Source organism: Arachis ipaensis, chromosome B8 (genome assembly GCF_059453495.1).
Source record: "Arachis ipaensis isolate K30076 ecotype BB chromosome B8, ASM5945349v1, whole genome shotgun sequence".
Lineage (NCBI taxonomy): Eukaryota > Viridiplantae > Streptophyta > Magnoliopsida > Fabales > Fabaceae > Arachis > Arachis ipaensis.
The window spans coordinates 120,534,894-120,560,123 of record NC_142443.1 but is presented as its reverse complement, the minus strand read 5'-3'; positions in this window follow the sequence as shown (position 1 = coordinate 120,560,123).

Below are 25,230 nucleotides of genomic sequence, written 5' to 3'. Positions count from 1 at the left end.
CCAGCCTTCTACCATTCCTTCGCTCACATTCAACGTGCTACCTTCCACGTTCAACGTGCCATCCAAGGATACCTCCAGGGACTACTCCATTTCCATGCGTTCAACGGACATCTCATCTGAGACTTTACACAACACACCACACTTTACAATTTTGTTTTCATTCCACCATGAGCAACCAATTTTCTCTGTTAAGGTTAAGAGCTCTGTTCATCTTTTTATGGATTATTAAACTAAGTGTTTTACTTTATTTGAGGTTTATGCTTTGATCTATTTCATGATTGAGTTTCGGTCTTCATCTCTAAAGATTTAGAATTTTTGGAAACTATTCTAACTCCATTTTGGATTCTAATATTGTTTTGGAAAACTTAATATTGGAATTAGCTTGAAAACTCTTTCTCATGACTTTTTTATTTAACTAGCAATAGTGTTTCAAAAAGTGTGGGACACTTTATGATTTTCAATTGCTCTAGTTTGAATAAGTGACATAAAATTTGGGTTAGAAAACTTTTGGAAATCATTCTTTCTTGTAAGTCCCAATTGTTTAAGACTAACTTGGATAAGTGACATATAATTCAAACTAAGGACTATTCTTGATTCTTATTTGAAACTAAATCAGATTTGTGCTTAACCTCTTTTCTTAATTGGTTGACCAAGAAATTGGCGATTAGTTAATTAAGGAGAAATTGGGTTGTCACGGAATTGAAATTCAATTATATATGATTTTGTCGTGATTGATCACTGCATGCCTCAAATAAATGAACATAAAGATTGTTTTCCTAGAGAGTCATCATCTCTAAAACTTTAACATTCTCACCATTATTGTTTTCACTCACTGTTCGCTATTTCTTTGCCTCTATTTACACGTTTGAATTTCTCATTCCTCTGTTTTTGATTTGTCTAATTAGAATAATCAATTAATCATTGTTTCTTAGTCCTTTAATCTTTGTGGGAACGATAACCCACTCACTATGGTATTACTTGCTATGATTCAGTGCACTTGCTGAGTCGTGATTTTGTAAAATTCTGTATCACATTTTGCGTTGAACAGAGCAGTGAAAGGAAGGAAGAATAACACAGTCATATATCTTAATTCATCCTCTAAGTACAATGAGACTTACATATCTAATTTCTACAATAAACATGGTGCAAGTTTGATGAGCGGATAATTTATACGCTTTTTAGCATTGTGTTTAGTATGTTTTTAGTATATTTTAATTAGTTTTTATTATCTTTTTATTAGTTTTTATTTAAAAATCACATTTCTGGACTTTACTATGAGTTTGTGTATTTTTCTGTGATTTCAGGTATTTTCTGGCTAAAATTGAGGGACCTGAGCAAAAATCTGATTCAGAGGCTGAAAAAAGACTGCAGATGCTATTGGATTCTGACCTCCCTGCACTCAAAGTGGATTTTCTGGAGCTACAGAAGCCCAATTGGCGCGCTCTCAATTGCGTTGGAAAGTAGACATCTTGGGCTTTCCATAAATATATAATAGTCCATACTTTGCCTGAGATTTGATGGCCCAAACTGGCGTTCCAAGTCAGCTCAAGAATTCTGGCGTTTAACTCCAAAACTGGCACAAAAGCTGGAGTTAAACGCCCAAACTGGCACAAAAGCTGGCGTTTAACTCCAAGAAAAGTCTCTACACATGAAAGCTTCAATGCTCAGCCCAAGCACACACCAAGTAGGCCCGGAAGAAGATTTCTTCATTAATTACTTATTTCTGTAACCCTAGGCTACTAGTTCTCTATAAATAGGACATTTTACTATTGTATTTAGACACACATCTTGGGACGTTTAGTCCTTAGACCTTTGAGGCTGGCCATTCGGCCATGCCTAGACTTTGTTCTTATGTATTTTCAATAGTGGAGTTTCTACACACCATAGATTAAGGTGTGGAGCTCTGCTGTTCTTCATGAATTAATACAAAGTACTATTGTTTTTCTATTCAACTCAAGTCTATTTCTTCTCCAAGATATTCATTCATTCTTCAACTTGATGAATGTGATGATCCGTGACACTCATCATCATTCTCACCTATGAACATGTGCCTGACAACCACCTCTGTTCTACTAGCAATGGCTTGAATGCGTATCTCTTGGGTTTCTAATCTAAGATTGGAACCTTCGTGGTATAGGCTAGAATTATTGGCAACCATTCCTGAGATCCGGAAAGTCTAAACCTTGTCTGTGGTATTCCGAGTAGGATCTGGGAAGGGATGACTGTGACGAGCTTCAAACTCGCGATTGTGGGGCGTGTGACAGACGCAAAAGGATCAATGGATCCTATTCCGACATGATCGAGAACCGACAGCTGATTAGCCGATGTTGTGACAGAGCATCAGGACCATTTTCACTGAGAGAACGGGATGTAGCCATTGACAACGGTGATGCCCAACATAAAGCTTTCCATGGAAAGGAGTATGAATGATTGGAAGAAGGCAATAGGAAAGCAGAGGTTCAAGGGGAACAAAGCATCTTCATACGCTTATCTGAAATCCACCAATGAATTACATAAGTATCTCTATCTTTATTTTATGTTTATTTCCATCACCTTAAACTCCATAACCATTTGAATTCGCCTGACTGAGATTTACAAGATGACCATAGCTTGCTTCAAGCCGACAATCTCTGTGGGATCGACCCTTACTCACGTAATGTTTATTACTTGGACGACCCAGTGCACTTGCTGGTTAGTTGTGCGGAGTTGTGATAAAAGAGTTGAGATTACAAGTGTGCCACACCAAGTTGTTGGCGCCATTGATGATCACAATTTTGTGCACCAAGTTTTTGGCGCCGTTGCCGGGGATTGTTCGAGTTTGGACAACTGATGGTTCATCTTGTTGCTTAGATTAGGTATTTTTTCTTTAGAATTTTTAAGAATGAATTCTAGAGTTTCAAGGTGATGTTCCCACCATCACAAAAGCTGATTGATTCTCATCAATTTAGCTATTGAATGTAATATCCTGCTGAAGCTTGGCCAAACATGTCTAATCTTTTTAGACAGAAGCTTTAGACTAACATTGCATGATTCCTGGAATTCTTATTAAAAGTTTTGATTCTCTTTATTTTCTTTTCTATATAATTTTTGAAAAAAAATACAAAAAAAAATTAAAATCATAAAACCAAAAATATTTTATGTTTCTTGTCTGAGTCTATTGTCTAATTTTAAGTTTGGTGTCAATTGCATGTTTCTATTTTTCTTGCATTTTTCGAAAATTACATGCATGTGTCTTCATTAATCTTCAAGTTGTTCTTGATGATTTCCTTGCTCTGATCTTTAAATTCTCTTGTTTAGTGTGTTTTGTTGTTTTTCATATGCATTTTTACATTGTTATAGTCCTTAGTATACAAACATTTAAAGTTTGGTGTCTTGCATGCATTGTTTATTTGATCTTAGTTGCATTTTTATTGTTTCTCATCATCAAAAATTCAAAAAATATTTTTAAAACTATGTCTTTTCAAGTCAATAATACAGAGAATTGAAGATTCAGAACATTCAGCAGAGGAATCAAACAGAAAAAGCTGGGCGTTCAAAACGCCCAGTGAAGAAGGAAAACTGGCGTTTAAACGCCAGCCAGGGTACCTGGTTGGGCATTTAACACCCAAAAAGGTAGAGTTTTGGGCGTTAAATGCCAGAATGGGCACCATTCTGGGTGTTTAATGCCAGGATGACACTAGAGGGAAGATTTTGTTTTTAATTCACATTTTTTTCAAGTTTTCATATTGTTTTCAAAATCAAATCTTTTTCAAATCATATATTTTCAATCATATCTCTTTCAAAATCAATTTCTTTCCATTTTATATCTATTTTTACTATTTTCAAAAATCCTTGATTCAATTAAAGATTTACTTCAAAAATTTTCAAGTTGTTACTTGCCTATTAAGAAAGGACCAAACTTTAAATTTTAAAATCATATCTTTTAATTTCTTGATAGTCAAGTAATCAACTTTAATTTTAAAAAAAATTTCTTTTTCTAAATTGATTTTCAATCATATCTTTTCAAACATATCTTTTCAATCACATCTTTTTCAAAATTAATTTTTTTTCAATCAATTCTTTTTCTAATTTCAAAATCTTTTTCAAAAATCACTTTATTTCTTTCCCAATCTTAGTTTTCGAAAATCTCAATCAAATTTTCAAATTTCTTTTTAAAATCTTTTAATTAATTTTCGAAAATTCTTCCCCTCTTCTCACATCCTTCTATTTAAGGGACTAACACTCCTCCTCAAGGTGCAATTCGAACCCTATTTCTTTAATAAGTTTGAATTCTCTCATCTCTACCTCCTCCTTCTATTCTTCTTTTCCTCTGACACCTCAAGGAATCTCTATACTGTGACATAGAGGATTCCCTACTTTCTTGTTCTCTTCTCTTTCATATGAGCAAGAGCAAAGATAAAGGCATACTTGTTCAAGCTTATCATGAACCTAAAAGGACCTTGAAGAGAAATCTAAGAGAAACCAAAACACAACTCTCTATAGAGGGCCTAACAGAGCTCTTCAAAGAAGAAGAAACCATGGCAGCCGAAAATAACAATAATGCCAACAATGCAAGGAAGGTGTTTGGTGACTTTACTGCACCTACTCCTGATTTCTATGGGAGAAGTATCTCTATCCCTGCCATTGGAGCAAACAACTTTGAGCTTAAGCCTCAATTAGTTTCTCTAATGCAACAGAATTGCAAGTTTCATGGACTTCCATTGCAAGATCCTCATCAGTTCTTAGCTAAGTTCTTGCAAATATGTGACACTGTCAAGACCAATGGGGTTGACCCTGAAGTCTACAGACTTATGCTCTTTCCTTTTGCTGTAAGAGACAGAGCTAGAACATGGTTGGATTCACAACCTAAGGAAAGCCTGAACTCTTGGGAAAAGCTAGTCAATGCCTTCTTGGCAAAGTTCTTTCCACCTCAAAAATTGAGCAAGCTTAGAGTGGAAGTCCAAACCTTTAGACAAAAGGAAGGTGAATCCCTCTATGAAGCTTGGGAAAGATATAATCAATTGATCAGAAGGTGTCCTTCTGACATGCTTTCAGAATGGAGCATCATAGGTATCTTCTATGATGGTCTGTCTGAACTGTCCAAGATGTAATTGGATAGCTCTGCTGGAGGATCTCTTCATTTGAAGAATACGCCTGCAGAAGCTTAAGAACTCATTGAAATGGTTGCAAATAACCAATTCATGTACACTTCTGAAAGGAATCCTGTGAATAATGGGATAGCTCAGAAGAAAGGAGTTCTTGAGATTGATACTCTGAATGCCATATTGGCTCAGAATAAAATATTGACCCAACAAGTCAATATAATTTCTCAGAGTCTGTCTGAAATGCAAGCAGCAACAGGCAGTACTAAGGAAGCTTCCCTTGAAGAAGAAGCTTATGATCCTGAGAACCCAGCAATGGAAGAGGTGAATTACATGGGAGAATCCTATGGAAACCCCTATAATCCTTCATGGAGAAATCATCCAAATATCTCATGGAAGGATCAACAGAGACCTCAACAAGGTTTCAACAACAACAATGGTGGAAGAAACAAGTTTAGCAATAGCAAGCCTTTTCCATCATCTTCTCAGCAACAGACAGAGAATTCTAAGCAAGACCACTCTGACTTAGCAACCATTGTCTCTGATCTAATCAAAACCACTCAAAGTTTCATGACTGAAACAAGGTCCTCCATTAGAAATTTGGAGGCACAATTGGGTTAGCTGAGTAAGAAAATTACTGAACTCCCTCCTAGCACTCTCCCAAGCAATACAGAAGAGAATCCAAAAAGAGAGTACAAGGCCATAACCACATCTCACATGGCCGAACATGGAGAGGAGGAAGAGGCAGTGATTCCCACTAAGGAAGACCTCAATGGACGCCCACTGACCTCCATGGAGTTCCCTAATGAGGAACCATGGGAATCTGAAGCTCATTCTGAGACCATAGAGATTCCATTGAATTTACTTTTGCCATTCATGAGCTCTGATGAGTATTCTTCCTCTGAAGAGGATGAATATGTCACTGAAGAGCAAGTTTCTAAGTACCTTGGAGCAATCATGAAGCTAAATGCCAAGTTATTTGGTAATGAGACTTGGGAGAATGAACCTCCATTGCTCATCAAAGAACTGGATGACTTGACTAGGCAGAGATTACCTCAAAAGAGACAGGACCCTGGAAAGTTCTCAATCCCTTGTACCATAGGCACCATGACCTTTGAGAAGGCTCTGTGTGACCTAGGATCAAGTATAAACCTTATGCCTCTCTCTGTAATGGAGAAGCTAGGGATCATTGAGGTACAAGCTGCAAGAATCTCACTAGAGATGGCAGATAATTCAAAGAAACAGGCTTATGGACTTGTAGAGGATGTCTTGGTAAAGGTTGAAGACCATTACATCCCTGCTGATTTCATAATCCTAGAAACTGGGAAGTGTATGGATGAATCCATCATCCTTGGCAGACCCTTCCTAGCCACAGCAAAGGCTGTGATTGATGTTGACAGAGGAGAATTGATCATTCAAGTGAATGAAGACTCCCTTGTGTTTAAAGCTCAAGGATATCCCTCTGTCACCATGGAGAGGAAGCATGAAGAGCTTCTCTCAATACAGAGTCAAACAGAGCCCCCACAGTCAAACTCTAAGTTTAGTGTTGGGAGGCCACAACCAAACTCTAAGTTTGGTGTTGAACCCCCACAGTCAAACTCTAAGTTTGGTGTTGGGAGGTTCTAACATTGCTCTGAACATCTGTGAGGCTCCATGAGAGCTACTATCAAGCTATTGACATTAAAGAAGTGCTTGTTGGGAGGCAACCCAATTTTTACTTATCTATGTTAAATTTCTCTTTTCTTTTGTTATTTTATGTCTTCTGTAGGTTGATGATCATGTGAAGTCACAAAAACAATTGAAAAAGCAAAATCAAAGTGAAAAACAGAATGAAAAACAGAACACCCTAGAGGAGATAGTTACTGGCGTTTAAACGCCAGTAAAAGTAGCAGAATGGGCGTTAAACGCCCAGTCTGGCACCATTCTGGGCGTTTAACGCCAGAAATGGGCACCAGACTGGCATTTAACGCCAGGTATGGGCAAGAAACTGGCGTTAAACACCAGAAATGGGCAGCAGCCTGGCGTTTAACGCCAGGATTGGCAGAAAGGGGCGTTTTGTACGCCACTGGGTGTAAGGATGAGATATCCTTGACACCTCAGGATCTGTGGACCCCACAGGATCCCCACCTACCCCACCACTCTCTCTCTTCTTCACCCATTCACCAATCACCTCAATATCTCTTCCCCAAAAACCCCTCACCTATCAAATCCCACAATTCTCTTCACCACTCACATCCATCTTTCATAAAACCCCACCTACCTCACCATTCAAATTCAAACCACTTTCCCTCTCAAACCCACCCTCTATAGCCAAACCATACACACCCCTCTCACCCCTATATAAACCCATCTTCACTCCTTCATTTTCACACAACCTAAACACCACTTCTCCCCCTTGGCCGAATCACAAAGCCCACTCCATCTCCTCTATTTCTTCTTCTTCTACTCTCTTCTTTCTTCTTTTGCTCGAGGACGAGCAACCTTCTATGTTTGGTGTGGTAAAAGCTAAAGCTTTTTGTTTTTCCATAACCATTTATGGCACCAAAGGCCGAAGAAACCTCTAGAAAGAGGAAAGGGAAGGCAAAGGCTTCCACCTTCGAGTCATGGGAGATGGAGAGATTCCTCTCAAGGGTGCATCAAGACCACTTCTATGAAGTTGTGGCCAGGAAGAAAGTGATCCCCGAGGTCCCTTTTAAGCTCAAAAAGGGCTAATATCCGGAGATCCGACATGAGACCCGAAGAAGAGGTTGGGAAGTTCTCACCAACCCCATTCAACAAGTCGGAATCTTAATGGTTCAAGAGTTCTATGCCAATGCATGGATCACCAAGAACCATGATCAAAGTGTGAACCCGGACCCTAAGAATTGGCTTACAATGGTTCGGGGGAATTACTTAGATTTTAGTCCGAAAAATGTAAGGTTGGCATTCAACTTGCCTATGATGCAAGGAGATGCACACCCATACACAAGAAGGGTCAACTTTGACTAAAGGTTGGACCAAGTCCTCATGGACATATGTGAAGAGGGCGCTCAATGGAAGAGAGATTCAAGAGGGAAGCCGGTTCAACTAAGAAGGCATGACCTCAAGCCCGTGGCTAGGGGATGGTTGGAGTTCATCCAACGCTCAATCATTCCCACTAGCAACCGGTTTGAAGTTACTATAGACTGGGTTATCATGATCCACAGCATCATGATTAGGGAGGAAGTAGAAGTTCATGAAGTTATATCCCAAGAACTCTACAAGGTGGCGGACAAGTCCTCTACTTTGGCAAGGTTAGCCTTCCCTCATCTCATTTGTCACCTCTGCATTTCAGCTGGAATTGACATAGAGGAAGACATCCTCATTGATGAGGATAAGCCCATCACTAAGAAAAGGATGAAGCAAACAAGAGATCCCACTCATGGACATGAGGAAATTCCTCACCATGAAATCCCTGAGATGCCTCAAGGGATGCATTTTTCTCCACAAAACTATTGGGAGCAAATCAACACCTCCGTAGGAGAATTAAGTTCCAACATGGGACAACTAAGGATGGAGCACCAAGAGCATTTCATCCTCCTCCATGAAATTAGAGAAGATCAAAGAACCATGAGAGAGGAGCAACAAAGGCAAGGAAGAGACATTGAGGAGCTCAAGCACTCCATAAGATCTTTAAGAGGAAGAACAAGCCGCCATCACTAAGGTGGACCCGTTCTTTAATTTCCTTGTTCTTTATTTTCCTATTTTTCGAATTTTTATGCTTATGTTATTTATGTTTGTGTCTTTATTACATGATCATTAGTGTCTAAGTGTCTATGCCTTAAAGCTATGAAAATGAATCCATCACCTTTCTTAAATGAAAAATGTTTTCAATTGAAAAAGAAAAAGAAATGCATGAATTTTAAATTTTAAAATAGTTTAATTATCTTGATGTGGTGGCAATACCATTGTTTTTCTGAATGAATGCTTGAACAGTGCATATTTTTTAATTTGATTGTTTATGAATGTTAAAGTTGTTGGCTCTTGAAAGAATGAAAGGAAAAGGAGAAATGTTATCTGATGATCTGAAAAATCATAAAATTGATTCTTGAAGCAAGAAAAAGCAGTGAAAAGCTTGCGAAAAAAAAAGAAGAAGAAGAAAAGCAAGCAGAAAAAGCCAATACCCTTTTAAACCAAAAGGCAAGGGTGATAAAAAGGGATCCAAGGCTTTGAGCATCAGTGGATAGGAGGGACCACAGGAATAAAATCCTGGCCTAAGCGGCTAAACCAAGCTGTCCCTAACCATGTGCTTGTGGCGTGAAGGTGTCAAGTGAAAACTTGAGACTGAGCGGTTAAAGTCGAGGTCCAAAGCAAAAAGAAGAGTGTGCTTAAGAACCCTGGACACCTCTAATTGGGGAGTCTAGCAAAGCTGAGTCACAATCTAAAAAGGTTCACCTAGTTATGTGTCTGTGGCATTTATGTATCCGGTGGTAATACTGGAAAACAAAGTGCTTAGGGCCACGGCCAAGACTCATAAAGTAGCTGTGTTCAAGAATCAACATATTTAACTAGGAGAATCAATAACACTATCTGGATTCTGAGTTCCTATAGATGCCAATCATTCTGAACTTCAAAGAATAAAGTGAGATGCCAAAACTGTTCAGAGGTAAAAAGCTAAAAGCCCCGCTCATCTAATTAATACTGATCTTCATAGATGTTTTTGAAATTCATTGTATATTCTCTTCTTTTTATCCTATTTGATTTTTAGTTGCTTGTGGACAAGCAACAATTTAAGTTTGGTGTTGTGATGAGCGGATAATTTATACGCTTTTTGGCATTGTTTTTAGTATGATTTTAGTATATTTTAATTAGTTTTTATTATATTTTTATTAGTTTTTATTTAAAAATCACATTTTTGGACTTTACTATGAGTTTGTGTGTTTTTCTGTGATTTCAGGTATTTTCTGGCTAAAATTGAGGGACCTGAGCAAAAATCTGATTCAGAGGCTGAAAAAAGACTGCAGATGCTATTGGATTCTGACCTCCCTGCACTCAAAGTGGATTTTCTGGAGCTACAGAAGCCCAATTGGCGCGCTCTCAATTGCGTTGGAAAGTAGACATCTTGGGCTTTTCATAAATATATAATAGTCCATACTTTGCCTGAGATTTGATGGCCCAAACTGGCGTTCCAAGTCAGCTCAAGAATTCTGGCGTTTAACTCCAAAACTGGCACAAAAGCTGGAGTTAAACGCCCAAACTGGCACAAAAGCTGGCGTTTAACTCCAAGAAAAGTCTCTACACATAGAAGCTTCAACGCTCAGCCCAAGCACACACCAAGTGGGCCCGGAAGAAGATTTCTTCATTAATTACTTATTTCTGTAACCCTAGGCTACTAGTTCTCTATAAATAGGACCTTTTACTATTGTATTTAGACACACATCTTGGGACGTTTAGTCCTTAGACCTTTGAGGCTGGCCATTCGGCCATGCCTAGACTTTGTTCTTATGTATTTTCAACGGTGGAGTTTCTACACACCATAGATTAAGGTGTGGAGCTCTGCTGTTCTTCATGAATTAATACAAAGTACTATTGTTTTTCTATTCAACTCAAGTCTATTTCTTCTCCAAGATATTCATTCATTCTTCAACTTGATGAATGTGATGATCCGTGACACTCATCATCATTCTCACCTATGAACATGTGCCTGACAACCACCTCTGTTCTACTAGCAATGGCTTGAATGCGTATCTCTTGGGTTTCTAATCTAAGATTGGAAACTTCGTGGTATAGGCTAGAATTATTGGCAGCCATTCCTGAGATCCGGAAAGTCTAAACCTTGTCTGTGGTATTCCGAGTAGGATCTGGGAAGGGATGACTGTGACGAGCTTCAAACTCGCGATTGTGGGGCGTGTGACAGACGCAAAAGGATCACTGGATCCTATTCCGACATGATCGAGAACCGACAGCTGATTAGCCGATGTTGTGACAGAGCATCAGAACCATTTTCACTGAGAGGACGGGATGTAGTCATTGACAACGGTGATGCCCAACATAAAGCTTGCCATGGAAAGGAGTATGAATGATTGGAAGAAGGCAATAGGAGAGCAGAGGTTCAAGGGGAACAAAGCATCTTCATACGCTTATCTGAAATCCACCAATGAATTACATAAGTATCTCTATCTTTATTTTATGTTTATTTTCATCACCTTAAACTCCATAACCATTTGAATCTGCCTAACTAAGATTTACAAGATGACCATAGCTTGCTTCAAGCCGACAATCTCCGTGGGATCGACCCTTACTCACGTAAGGTTTATTACTTGGACGACCCAGTGCACTTGCTGGTTAGTTGTGCGGAGTTGTGATAAAAGAGTTGAGATTACAAGTGTGCCACACCAAGTTGTTGGCGCCATTGATGATCACAATTTTGTGCACCAAAGTTCTACTATAACTATATCAATTATTTTCACCAATTCCAATGAAATAAAATCTTAGTTCGTATGGAATTCAAGAGCTCAAGCCAATCTCAAAGACCACTAAACTCAAATCAAGTCTAGAAATTCTTTAAGTGTTAATCCAATTTAGAAAAAGGAGACTTTATGACCTATACTCAAGTTCATATCTCAGGAATACCACTAGGCTCAAACCAATTTTAGCAACTCTTTAAGTGATAGCCCAACTTAAAAAAGGACGATTAGATGAACTAATCCTTTGTCTATACCTTCAAAATTCAACGATATACTATAACAGAATTTTTTTTTCTTAACTTGTCTTGACTTTTTCAAGATTCTTCACATAAACATTACCTTAGATTTTTGCATTACAAAAAGAGATACACCAGAAATAAAATGATGTTTTTTATCACTACAAGAAAAACGCTGAGTACAGTCAGATTTACTATCAGATGTTAGCGTCGAGTGTACTAACAGATATACCGGCAAATTTGGTAATAAATTCATCGAGTAAAAAAATTACCATCGAATTCTAATTTTTGACGATAAATTCGCTAGTAATATTTAGAGAAAAAAAGATTGATTGGCATGAGCATTACCTTCGGATTTACAGGCGGATAAATCCTATGTAACCTTGATTAGTGAAACATTTTGGTTTGGAACACCCGCGAAGCTTTACCGGTAGATAAATCTGCCAGTAAATTCGATGTTAATTGTGCCCTGAATTCAAACTGTGAACCACCTTCTCCCTCATTTTGAATCTCTGTCTCTCTCTCTCTACTCACCCTCTCGCCTCCCACTCTCTCTCTCTAACCCTCTAATCTCATTTCTCCCTCTACATTCTTTCCAGTAGCCCCTCCAACGGCCCCTTCTCGTCGTCCGTCGATTCACTTCTCTGGTCTCTCTCTTCCTCACCGCCGCCAACTACCTCTGCCAGCCGCTCCCGCAGTGCCAGCCACCAATATCATTCTACCGTCGCCACTGTTGCTGCTGCTGTCATTGCTCCCTCTACCTCCGGCAACAGTTATGGACATTCTAGCGACCACCGGCAACTACCTCCAGCCACATGTCTCCCTTCTCTAGTAACATTATCATTTTCTAATTAATTTTTCTTTTTGTTTTAGTTAAATTTAGGATTAAGTTAGCTTTTAGTTGTTAATTAGTATTTTGATTTAGGTTTTTGAGTTGATTAACATTTTCTGGGTTGATTATCTTCATGAAAGATTTCATTAATCCAATTTTGAATATTAAAGTTTGTTTAAATGATTGAGTCGAAGTTGATTAAAGATTAAAAGGAGATTAATAGCTCTAATAATAAAATTTATTAGTAATAATACTTGAAGCCTCTTGGTGGGTAGATTAGGATTTGAATCCTTGTTTGTTGCCTTAATGATTGAAAAAATTAATAACTTAAAGATAATTAAAGATATCAAACCAAGAAAATTTATGTTGAGTAAATTGTTTGATATTTGAAATGTTAAGTAGGGTTGAGAGATATTTGGTTTGGATGGAACCCTTGAAAGGTGGAGAAATGCAAATTTTATGGGAGGTTCTGTCGAACTTTTATAAGATTTGATTAAAATTGAAAAATAAGAATGATGGGATTTGTTTTTTCAAATTTTAATTTTATAAGATTTTATAAAATTTTAATTTGATTAATTATAAGTAAAGAATTATGTCTTGAAAAATTTTAGTGAAATCTAATGGATGCAAATTTGAATTTAATTGTTATGCTTTTTGCAAACATCACAACTGACAGAGGTGTCACAAATCGGCCTCGTGGTCGTGGTAGAAAGCGGGTGTCTACTGGTACCCTGGGTCTTCTCGATCCTTGCCATCTACTCTGACTACCCCTGGGACGTCACAGGAAATGAGTGTCTAAGATCAGCCGTTCATCATGGTCCCTAACCCCAACTACATGACTCCTTCTGCTATGCCACCCTCGCAATCAAGAAGCCATCCGACTGCTTCACCAGAGTGAACTTCTGCACCACCTCTGTCCAGTCAGCAGCCCATTATTTCAACGAGGACGCCTCTAGTGACTGACACTGCGTTGCCAGAATCCTCTATTGAAAGTGTTTAAGAATTCTTGATTGTTGTTGCCTAAGTTATATAATTCCATATTGGTTTGTTTCTGAATTTTTATGCAAAGAGTTTGTGTTGCATTCTAGTCATAGATAAAACTCTGCTGAAATTTCTAAAAAAAGTCTAAATATAATTGAAGTTTATAGATTAATTCAAATAATTTATTAGTAAACTACTAATCTTAAGTTTTTCATTGATAGGTTTGTGCCAAATAACAATGCATGTACACAGGAGTGTACTAATATCATCAAGTTGATGTACGACCACCCGTAGTGAGCTACAAGAAGATCCCTGCTGAGACTAGAGAGAGATGATTTCAGAAGTGGGCGGTAACAACTCTATATATTCAAACCTTACTTAGTTTATATCTTCTATGTTGTTTAATTATGTATTTAATTTCGATGAATTATTTGGTCAATGTTCTTTCTAAAGGAGAGAGCAATTTATATGGGGCAAGACTCACGATGTCATAATCATGAATATCTTCGACCATCAGATGGCTAGACGGTTATAGCAGATGATGGGAGATGTACGTGAGCAGCGCGACCACCTCACTATTTGGCTCCGCTCGGACCTTAAGAAGGCACTGTATGTCCATTGGGAGACTGATGAGGGTTCAAGTAACGTCGTCTCATGAGCAGAGTTAACAGGGCATCAGATAGGTCATCGATGTATACTAGTGAGTTAGTGACTTTTGTGAAGACAAAGGCTAGGCTGATATGTAACTTGTTTCAATTTTTATTAAGTTCATTTTGTTTTTGAGATATAATGGCATTCCTACTTGATTTAACATGTTGTTTCAACTTGCGTAGTCTAAGTCGTTTTGTTCTGATACGACAATGCAGAGGCCTTCAAGTACACTCACACCTTGAAGAAAAACAAGGAGAGATTTGCTTATCAGCGGGCTGCGGATCATTATGTAAGTAAAAATCATGGGTATAAAGTTTCAATTAATTGCAGTCCTAATGATAACATGTGTTACACAGGAGTCCTACATATAGATATTGGTGGAGGCTGTAACCTAGCAAACTCAACAGATAGGAGTCGATGGCAGCAACTCCGCTACAGGTGAAGTCGATCCTGACACGATTTGGTGCGAGACCACATCTGAGCCATACAAGAATGGCGTCTATGGACTGGGATCATTCTTCGTCGACAACCTCCGCACCTCTACACTAAGACATTCATCCGCCTCTGCAACCAGCCGTCCCGTCGATCCCGAGGACGGCGTCGATTTAAGGGAGCATGTACTAGAGCTCACCTAGAGCCTTCAGTAATAGGCTTAGTAGCTGCAACAGTCTGAGGAGAAGTGTCAGGAGATCCTAACACGTGTCTCAAATACTGATTCCTTCAGGCTGGAGTGAAGACAAGAGTTGGAACGGCTTCAATAGTTGGAGTAAAAGATGGTAGTGTACCAAGACCATATGTGGGCCAATGGCAGTGACACGGTTGGTGGCAGCGGTGCTACTACAAGGACACTGACATCATCATATATTCCATCGCCTCAGCAGGACTAGGGGGATGATGACGACAATGACGACTATCAGAATCTTTTGTTATTAGAGTTTTATTGTATGTTCTAATTTTTTTTAGTTTTAATTTTTTTGTATACTTGATATTTAATTTACCATATTTGGTTTCAATTATTTAGAATTTGACTATTAATTGTACAAGAAAATAAATTTAAATAAAAAATAAAATAAAAAAATAAAAATTAGATTTACCGTCGGATTTACCGGGGGTAAAATCTAATGGTAATTAGGTGGGAAAGAAAATAACGGAGCGCCAAAATTATTGGCAGAACTTTTCCGATGGTAATTACCGGTGGATTAAATAAAGAATCCATCGTAGGATCCAACGGTACCTACCGGCTGATTGAAAATTCTATGGTAATTAGTTATCAGCGAGGGTTATACCATCGGATTGATTCTGGCAAATTTTTTTTATCAATCCACCAGTAAACTCGACAGCTCTCAATGTCTTTCTTATAGTGTATGTAAGCATATGGTAGCAAAAGATAAAGCTTCCAAGAGGATAAATGATTGGTGAATATTCTCTCCTTTCCTTACTTTCAAATTCTTGAAACCAATTGATGGTTTTCCTAGATCTTGAGAAGGGACTTGAATCAAAGTTGCTTAAGAATTTTACCCTTTTTGACCAAAGTGCAATGAAATTGTGTAGAAGATTATTTTGTTTTATCTCATATTGCAAAAAACAAAGTAGTGAAGCAATAAAGAATGACACAATTATATATCCTAATTCATCCTCTAAGTACAATGAGACTTATATTCAATCTCCACCATAAATATGGTAGAATTTTCACTATAATTATATCAATTATAGTTATCCATTCTAATGAATTAAAATAATAATTTATCAAGAACCCAAAAGCTCAAACCATGTTCAAGCTCACTACAACAAATTTAGGCTGAGACAACCCTTCAAAAATGTTTCCTAAACACATGAAAAGTGATGCCTTTGATCAAAGGCAATGCTTGTTGATCAAACGTAACATTTTTAGAGGGTTGGCTATACGGCCATTATCTTTGATCTAAGACAACGCTTTTTTGCATCAAAGGGAACTAGTTTCGTAGCAATCCTTGAAAAACGTTGTCTTCTCTTCGATATGAAACAACTTTGAGTAAGCGTTGTCTTAAAGTTTTCAAAAGCAACACTTGGCAAAGTACTTTATTGCAACACTTTTCATGAGTTGTATTTTAGCTAATCTGAAAACATGTGCGAAGTGTTGTCTTTTTTAATACCTAAAACAACACTTGTTTAAGTTTTTTTGCTTCAGCTGTATTAGCTCCAATTCCTTTGCAGTGCGGATTGCGTGCGAGAAATATTTTCCTTAAAATTCTATCTTAAATTTGTTCCAAAGGATATCTGTTAACTCCACCTGCAAGGTATGACATAGCTCCTGGCACCAATTCTGAGCATCTCCCACCAACATATAAGTTACCAACTCCATCGACTGAACTTTAGGAACATGATGAGCATACAAAAACCTCTCCACGTCTCGAAACCACTGATCAACCTCCAAAGCGTTGACGTTTTCGTTAAACCGAGGTGGACCACTCTAAGGAAGTCAGTAAGGGTCGTAGACCTATAGTGTCAACCCACGTTAATTGTACCAGCACCAGAGTTCTCATCTCAACGTCCTTGCTCCGGTTCAACCATGGGATTTTCTCTCTGAGTACCTTGCCCGGATCCGTGAGATGTCATTTGGTCCCTGTTCACACCAAACAATTGATATTAAGGTGATCAGTCTCAATATCTCAAGTTTTGTGCCTTAGAGCCCCAAAAGCATGCTCACGAACTTTATGCTATCTATATCAGTCAGATATCCTAAATAGCACATAAACACGACTCAAAGTATGCTTAGAAGAACAGTCAGTCCGTCCCTCAGGCTCTACAGGAACGAACTGCTCTGATACCATAATGTAGCACCCTACCACATAGATTCTTAATCAAGTCATAAAACAGAGGTGGTGAGGTATTATGACCTCTAAAAATAAAATTATATATATAATATAGTTGAAAAAGATTTATATCTAGGAGCCTTTTTAAAGAAGGTTTAAAACAAAGCATAAGCGGAACAACACGTCACTCACGTAAGCGTTAACGTAACGAAGTAGGATAAGAAAGTTTCAAGATACAGATAACAAGGCTCCTAACCCGGCTCGCGAAGTTAAAACCGGATAGAGCATATAAACATATATACATATATACATGAGAATCCCAAAATGACTCAAAGCAAAAAAATGACAACCTGTTTCTCCGAGTCAACCTCTAAGAGGGACAAACATAAAATACAAGGTGGAGAATCTATATACATATATAAATATAAACAAAATATGCCCTTGAGTCCCAAGAGTTCTTCGCTTCATCAGAGTCTCCCGAATACAGAGTAGTGCTTCTCAACCTGCATCTGAAAAACGACAATATTGTATGGGATGAGAACCAGGTGTTCTTAGTATAGTTAAGGTGCCAACATATATAATAAATAAGGCCCCAGAAAAGCCAGAGGCAATCCTAGAATGCTGGCACTCAGATTATAAAACTTAAGGAACTAAAACAGAAACAATAAATAAGGGTAATTCTCTAAGGTTCTAAACTTGGTCAAAACCTAATCAAAGTCCTCAAATCCTATGCCTTTCCTCCAATCCTCCATCTCCAGTGAGACTACACACACAAACAAACAAACAAAGGCAAACACAATTAGAGTACAAGTAATGCAAGTAGCAAGTATAACAATTAGTATAGTAAATTCACTTAGGCATTTCCAATTAATGCACAGACAAGCAATTCAAACAATATGCATATGATGCATGCCTATCCTATGGTTGATGATATCATCTGTCGGTTATATAGCCAACTCGAAACGTCCTGGTAGCTAACCATGGACAGAAACATCCATTGCGGAGCAAGTGAGTTTGAGCTACAACCCCCTTGCTACTACTCGCTTAACCCAGAGCCAGTGGAATAACCACTACTGCGGCTACTACCCAGGCGGGTGTTTAAAAGCTCAACCTAGAGCAAGTGGAATAATTCACTACTACTGCTACTACCCAGGCGTCATAATCACTGACCTGGAGCAAGAGTGACGAACCACAATCCTTGCTATTGCCTAGGATCCCAAACATACATTCATTCTGTCCAAATCAATCATCATTGTTATCAAATCTCAAACACTGACCTGGAGCAAGTGGAATGAACGACAATCCTTGCTACTGCATAGGTATCACAAACATACATTCATTCAAAACTCCATAATTAAATTTATTTTTCATAATTCTTCTTCCATATCTCATAATCGGAGCAAGTGGACATCACCACTGCCTACTACCCGGGGCCACAATCGCACTTATTTACAAATCAGCATTTTCGTTAAACTTTTTAACTTACATCACCTCCTTCACAATCTTTCTTCACTCGTAAGTTATTATCCTCTCAATGTTCAACTCCCTCCCTATAATTAAATTTAAGTTTAGGACACTGGGAAGTAAAAATAGAGGTTTTGAAGTTCAAAATTACATTTTAAAATACAAAACTAACTTTGCTGATTCCAAGGGTCACGCGTACGTGTGGGCCACACGTACACGTGGGTGACTTTTCCCTGCTTACGTACGCAACACCCTGCTCGCGTACGCGAGATGCCCAACCTGAATGGGTTGGTTGCGTTGCGTGCAGGTGGTCGCGTATGCAAGATCTGCAGAGTTGGCAAAAATGCTAAATGTTGCAGAATTTTCAGCTTTGTACTCCAAACTTTCAATGCACATAACGTTCTCGTTTTAAAATATTTTTCATCTGTTCTTTGAACAGCGTAAATTTAACGGACTCAATTTTCATATGGAATAAGTTTGAAATAATTTAGAGGTTTGGAAGTAAAGTTATTGCTCGCCGAAGTTTGGCCAAAAATCAGATTTACACAAAAACCCTCAACCTCTATTTTCATCAAAAGTCAAACTCAAACCTCAACATTCCATATATATAATCGGCACCACAACATACCATATCACATTAACACAATACCACACCCTTCCATCATCCACCATACCTCACTTTCACAAAACTCCCATACATAAACTTCACAATTATACCAACAACCATCAACATACCATCATATATATATATATATATATTCATTATTACCAACTCATTAATCATCATCAAACCATTATTTATCATCCTATTTCCATCATAATCGATAAACACCAACAAATGCTCAACCCATATCAACAAATATCATCATAGGTACTAAACAATTAACAAACTCATACATTCACACATATCCTGTAGTCACCTAGCCTAAGTTTCCATGAGACATTATATATTAAATACAAGAAATCAAAACCACATCTTGGCCAATTTCTCGTAAAAACTGGAACGTCACAATTTGTCACCGTTCCACGACACCCAAGTTTCCAAAGTCTCACCAAACGGGTCTCCGACTCCCCAGAGTCCAATACCAAGTCTCCAACACGACCAATTTGTTTTCAAAAAATACAATCCAAACTAATTTCACAAGATAACACTAAAATTACCATAGCGTTCACTAATTAGATAACTTGACAAGGATTAAATGTTCCTCGCCTTACCAACGGAAGAATTGAGCCAAAATCCGGCACATCTACTAAGTTAACTTGATCCTAAGTATCAAAATCAACAAAATCTCAACACCCTAAACTATAGGATTTTCGAAATTGAAGAAGGAGGAAATCAAAACTGAAAAGTGACTTCCTGGTGCACGAAAATGTGATCATCAACAATGGCGCCAAAGACTTGGAGCTCTCAAACGTGAATCACACTTTGTCACAATTCCGCACAACTAACCAGCAAGTGCACTGGGTCGTCCAAGTAATACCTTACGTGAGTAAGGGTCGATCCCACGGAGACTGTCGGCTTGAAGCAAGCTATGGTCATCTTGTAAATCTCAGTCAGACAGATTCAAATGGTTATGGAGGATTGATAATTAAAGATAAATAAAACATAAAATAAAGATAGAGATACTTATGTAATTCATTGGTAGGAATTTCAGATAAGCGTATGAAGATGCTTTGTTTCTCCTGAACCTCTGCTTTCCTATTGCCTTCTTCCAATCATTCATACTCCTTTCCATGGAAAGCTTTATGCTAGGCATCACCGTTGTCAATGGCTAATTCCCGTCCTCTCAGTGAAAATGTTCTACGCACGATGTCACCGCACGGCTAATCATCTGTCGGTTCTCGATCATATTGGAATAGGATTCATTGATCCTTTTGCGTCTGTCACACGCCCAACACTCGTGAGTTTGAAGCTCGTCACAGTCATCCCTTCCCAGATCCTACTCAGAATACCACATACAAGGTTTAGACGTTCCGGATCTTAGGAATGGCCGCCAATAATTCTAGCCTATACCACGAAGGTTCTAATCTTAGATTAGAAACCCAAGAGATACACATTCAAGCTTGTTTGCATGTAGAACGGAAGTGGTTGTCAGGCACACGTTCATAGGTGAGAATGGTGATGAGTGTCACATAATCATCACATTCATCATGTTCTTGGGTGCGAATGAATATCTTGGAGAAGAAATAGACTTGAGTTGAATAGAAAAACAACAGTACTTTGCATTAATTCATGAAGAACAGCAGAGCTCCACACTTTAATCTATGGTGTGTAGAAACTCCACTATTGAAAATACAAAAGTGATAATGGTGATCATTGGCTTCGGCCCCAGAGAGGGAACCCGAAGAACCAAGATGAAAATACAATAGTAAAAGGTCCTATTTATAGAGAACTAGTAGCCTAGGGTTACAGAAATAAGTAATTAATGCAGAAATCTTCTTCCGGGCCCACTTGGTGTGTGCTTGGGCTGAGCATTGAAGCTTTCACATGTAGAGACTTTTCTTGGAGTTAAACGCCAGCTTTTGTGCCAGTTTGGGCGTTTAACTCCAGCTTTTGTGCCAGTTCTGGCGTTTTGACGTCATAATTCTTAAGCTAACTTGGAAAGCCAGTTTGGACCATCAAATCTTGGGCAAAGTATGGACTATTATATATTTCTGGAAAGCGCAGGATGTCTACTTTCCAACACAATTAAGAGCATGCCAATTGGGCTTCTGTAGCTCCAGAAAATTCAGTTCGAGTGCAGGGAGGCCAGAATCCAACAGCATCTGCAGTCCTTTTTCAGCCTCTGAATTAGATTTTTGCTCAGGTCCCTCAATTTCAGCCAGAAAATACCTGAAATCACAGAAAAACACACAAACTCATAGTAAAGTCCAGAAATGTGATTTTTTTAAATAAAAACTAATAAAAACGTAATAAAAACTAACTAAAACATACTAAAAACATAGTAAAAACAATGCCAAAAAGCGTATAAATTATCCGCTCATCACAACACCAAACATAAATTGTTGCTTGTCCCTAAGCAACTAAAAATCATATAGGATAAAAAGAATAGAATGTACAATGAATTCCAAAAACATCTATGAAGATCAATATTAATTAAATGAGCGGGGCTTTTAGCTTTTTGCTTCTGAACAGTTTTGGCATCTCACTTTATCCCTTGAAGTTCAGAATGATTAGCATCAATAGGAACTCAGAATCCAGATAGTGTTATTGATTCTCCTAGTTAAGTATGTTGATTCTTGAACATAGCTACTTTATGAGTCTTGACCGTGACCCAAAGCATTTTGTTTTCCAGTATTACCACCGGATACATAAATGCCACAGACACATAACTGGGTGAACCTTTTCAGATTGTGACTCAGCTTTGCTAGAGTCCCCAATTAGAGGTGTCCAGAGCTCTTAAGCACACTCTTTTTGCTTTGGACCACGACTTTAACCGCTCAGTCTCAAGTTTTCACTTGACACCTTCACGCCACAAGCACATGGTTAGGGACAGCTTGGTTTAGCCGCTTAGGCCAGGAATTTATTCCTGTGGGCCCTCCTATCCACTGATGCTCAAAGCCTTGGATCCTTTTTATTTTACCCTTGCCTTTTGGTTTAAAGGGTTACTGGCTTTTTTTGCTTGTTTTTCTCTTTTTTTTTTTCTGCGAGCTTTTCACTGCTTTTTCTTGCTTCAAGAATCAATTTTATGATTTTTTAGATTATCAAATAACATTTCTCCTTTTCCATCATTCTTTCAAGAGCCAACAATTTTAACATTCATGAACAACAAATCTAAAAAACATATGCACTGTTCAAGCATTCATTCAGAAAGACAAAAGTATTGCCACCACATCAAAATAATTAATCTGTTATAAAATTCGAAATTCATGCACTTCTTTTTCTTTTTCAATTAAAAATATTTTTCATTTAAGAAAGGTGATGGATTCATTTTCATTGCTTTAAGGCATAGACACTTAGACACTAGTGATCATGTAATAAAGACACAAACATAAATAATCATAAAGCATAAAAATTCGAAAAACAAAAAATAAAGAACAAGGAGATTAAAGAACGGGTCCACCTTAGTGATGGCGGCTTGTTCTTCCTCTTGAAGATCTAATGGAGTGCTTGAGTTCCTCAATGTCTCTTCCTTGCCTTTGTTGCTCCTCTCTCATGACTCTTTGGTCTTCTCTAATTTCATGAAGGAGGAGAGAATGTTCTTGGTGCTCCACCCTTAGTTGTCCCATGTTGGAAATTAATTCTCCTAGGGAGGTGTTGATTTGCTCCCAATAGTTTTGTGGAGAAAAATGCATCCCTTGAGGCATCTCAGGGATTTCATGGTGAGGAATTTCCTCATGTCCATGAGTGGGATCTCTTGTTTGCTTCATCCTTTTCTTAGTGATGGGCTTATCCTCATCAATGAGGATGTCTTCCTCTATGTCAATTCCAGCTGAAATGCAGAGGTGACAAATGAGATGAGGGAAGGCTAACCTTGCCAAAGTAGAGGACTTGTCCGCCACCTTGTAGAGTTCTTGGGATATAACTTCATGAACTTCTACTTCCTCCCTAATCATGATGCTGTGGATCATGATAACCCAGTCTATAGTAACTTCAAACCGGTTGCTAGTGGGAATGATTGAACGTTAGATGAACTCCAACCATCCCCTAGCCACGGGTTTGAGGTCATGCCTTCTTAGTTGAACCGGCTTCCCTCTTGAATCTCTCTTCCATTGAGCGCCCTCTTCACAGATATCTATGAGGACTTGGTCCAACCTTTGATCAAAGTTGACCCTTCTAGTATAGGGGTGTGCATCTCCTTGCATCATGGGCAAGTTGAATGCCAACCTTACATTCTCCGGACTAAAATCTAAGCATTTCCCCCGAACCATTGTAAGCCAATTCTTTGGGTCCAGGTTCACACTTTGATCATGGTTCTTGGTGATCCATGCATTGGCATAGAACTCTTGAACCATTAAAATTCTGACTTGTTGAATGGGGTTGGTGAGAACTTTCCAACCTCTTCTTCGAATCTCATATCGGATCTCCGGATATTCACCCTTTTTGAGTTTGAAAGGGACCTCGGGGATCACCTTCTTCTTGGCCACAACTTCATAGGAGTGGTCTTGGTGCACCCTTGAGATGAATCTCTCCATCTCCCATGACTCGGAGGTGGAAGCTTTTGCCTTCCCTTTCCTCTTTCTAGAGGTTTCTCCGGCCTTAGGTGCCATAAATAGTTATGGAAAAACAAAAAACAACACTTTTACCACACCAAACTTAGAAGGTTTGCTCGTCCTCGAGCAAAAGAAGAAAGAAAAGAGTAGAAAAAGAAGAAATAGAGGAGATGGAGGGGGCTTAGTATTTCGGCCAAGGGGGAGAAGTAGTATTTATGTTGTGTGAAAATGAAGTGGTGAAGATGGAATTATATAGGGGTGGAGAAGGGGTAGGGTTCAGTCATGTATGGGTGGGTTTGGGAGGGAAAGTGGTTTGAATTTGAATGGTGAGGTAGGTGGGATTTATGATGGAGGGATGTGGATTGGTGAAGGATTTATGGAGAAGAGGGTAGGATTTGATAGGTGGGGGGTTTTTTGGGGAAGAGGTATTGAGGTGATTGGTGAATGGGTGAAGAAGAGAGAGAGAGAGAGAGATGAGGTAGGTGGGGATCCTGTGGGGTCCACAGATCCTGAGGTGTCAAGGATTTCTCATCCCTGCACCATGTGGCGTGCAAAACACCCCTTGCTGCCAATCCTGGCATTAAACGCCAGGCTGCTGCCCATTTCTGGCGTTTAACGCCAGCTTCTTGCCCTTTTCTGGCATTAAACGCCAGTCTGGTGCCCATTTCTGGCGTTAAACGCCCAGAATGGTGCCAGACTGGGCGTTTAACGCCCATTCTGCTACCCTTACTGGCGTTTAAACGCCAGTAAGTTTCTCCTCCAGGGTGTTCTATTTTTAATACTATTTTTTCTTCTGTTTTTACCTTTTCAATTGTTTTTTGTGACTTCACATGATCATCAACCTACAAAAAACATAAAATAACAAAAAAATAGAAATTTAACATAGATAATTAAAGATTGGGTTGCCTCCCAACAAGCGCTTCTTTAATGTCAATAGCTTGACAGTGGGCTCTCATGGAGCCTCACAGATGTTTAGAGCAATGTTGGAACCTCCCAACACCAAACTTTAGAGTTTGAATGTGGGGGTTCAACACCAAACTTAAAGTTTGGTTGTGGCCTCCCAACACCCAACTTAGAGTTTGACTGTGGGGGCTCTGTTTGTCTCTGTATTGAGAGAAGCTGTTCATGCTTCCTCTCCATGGTTACAGAGGGATATCCTTGAGCTTTAAACACAAGGGAGTCTTCATTCACTTGAATGATCAATTCTCCTCTGTCAACATCAATTATAGCTTTTGCTATGGCTAGGAAAGGTCTGCCAAGGATGATGGATTCATCCATACACTTCTCAGTCTCTAGGATTATGAAATCAGCAGGGATGTAGTGGCCTTCAACCTTTACCAAGACATCCTCTACAAGTCCATAAGCCTGTTTCTTTGAATTGTCTGCCATCTCCAGTGAGATTCTTGCAGCTTGTACCTCAATGATCCCTAGCTTCTCCATTATAGAGAGAGGCATGAGGTTTATGCTTGACCCTAGGTCACACAGAGCCTTCTCAAAGGTCATGGTGCTTATGGTACAAGGTATTGAGAACTTTCCAGGATCTTGTCTCTTCAGAGGTAATTTTTTTCTAGTCAAGTCATCCAGTTCTTTAGTGAGCAATGGAGGTTCATTCTC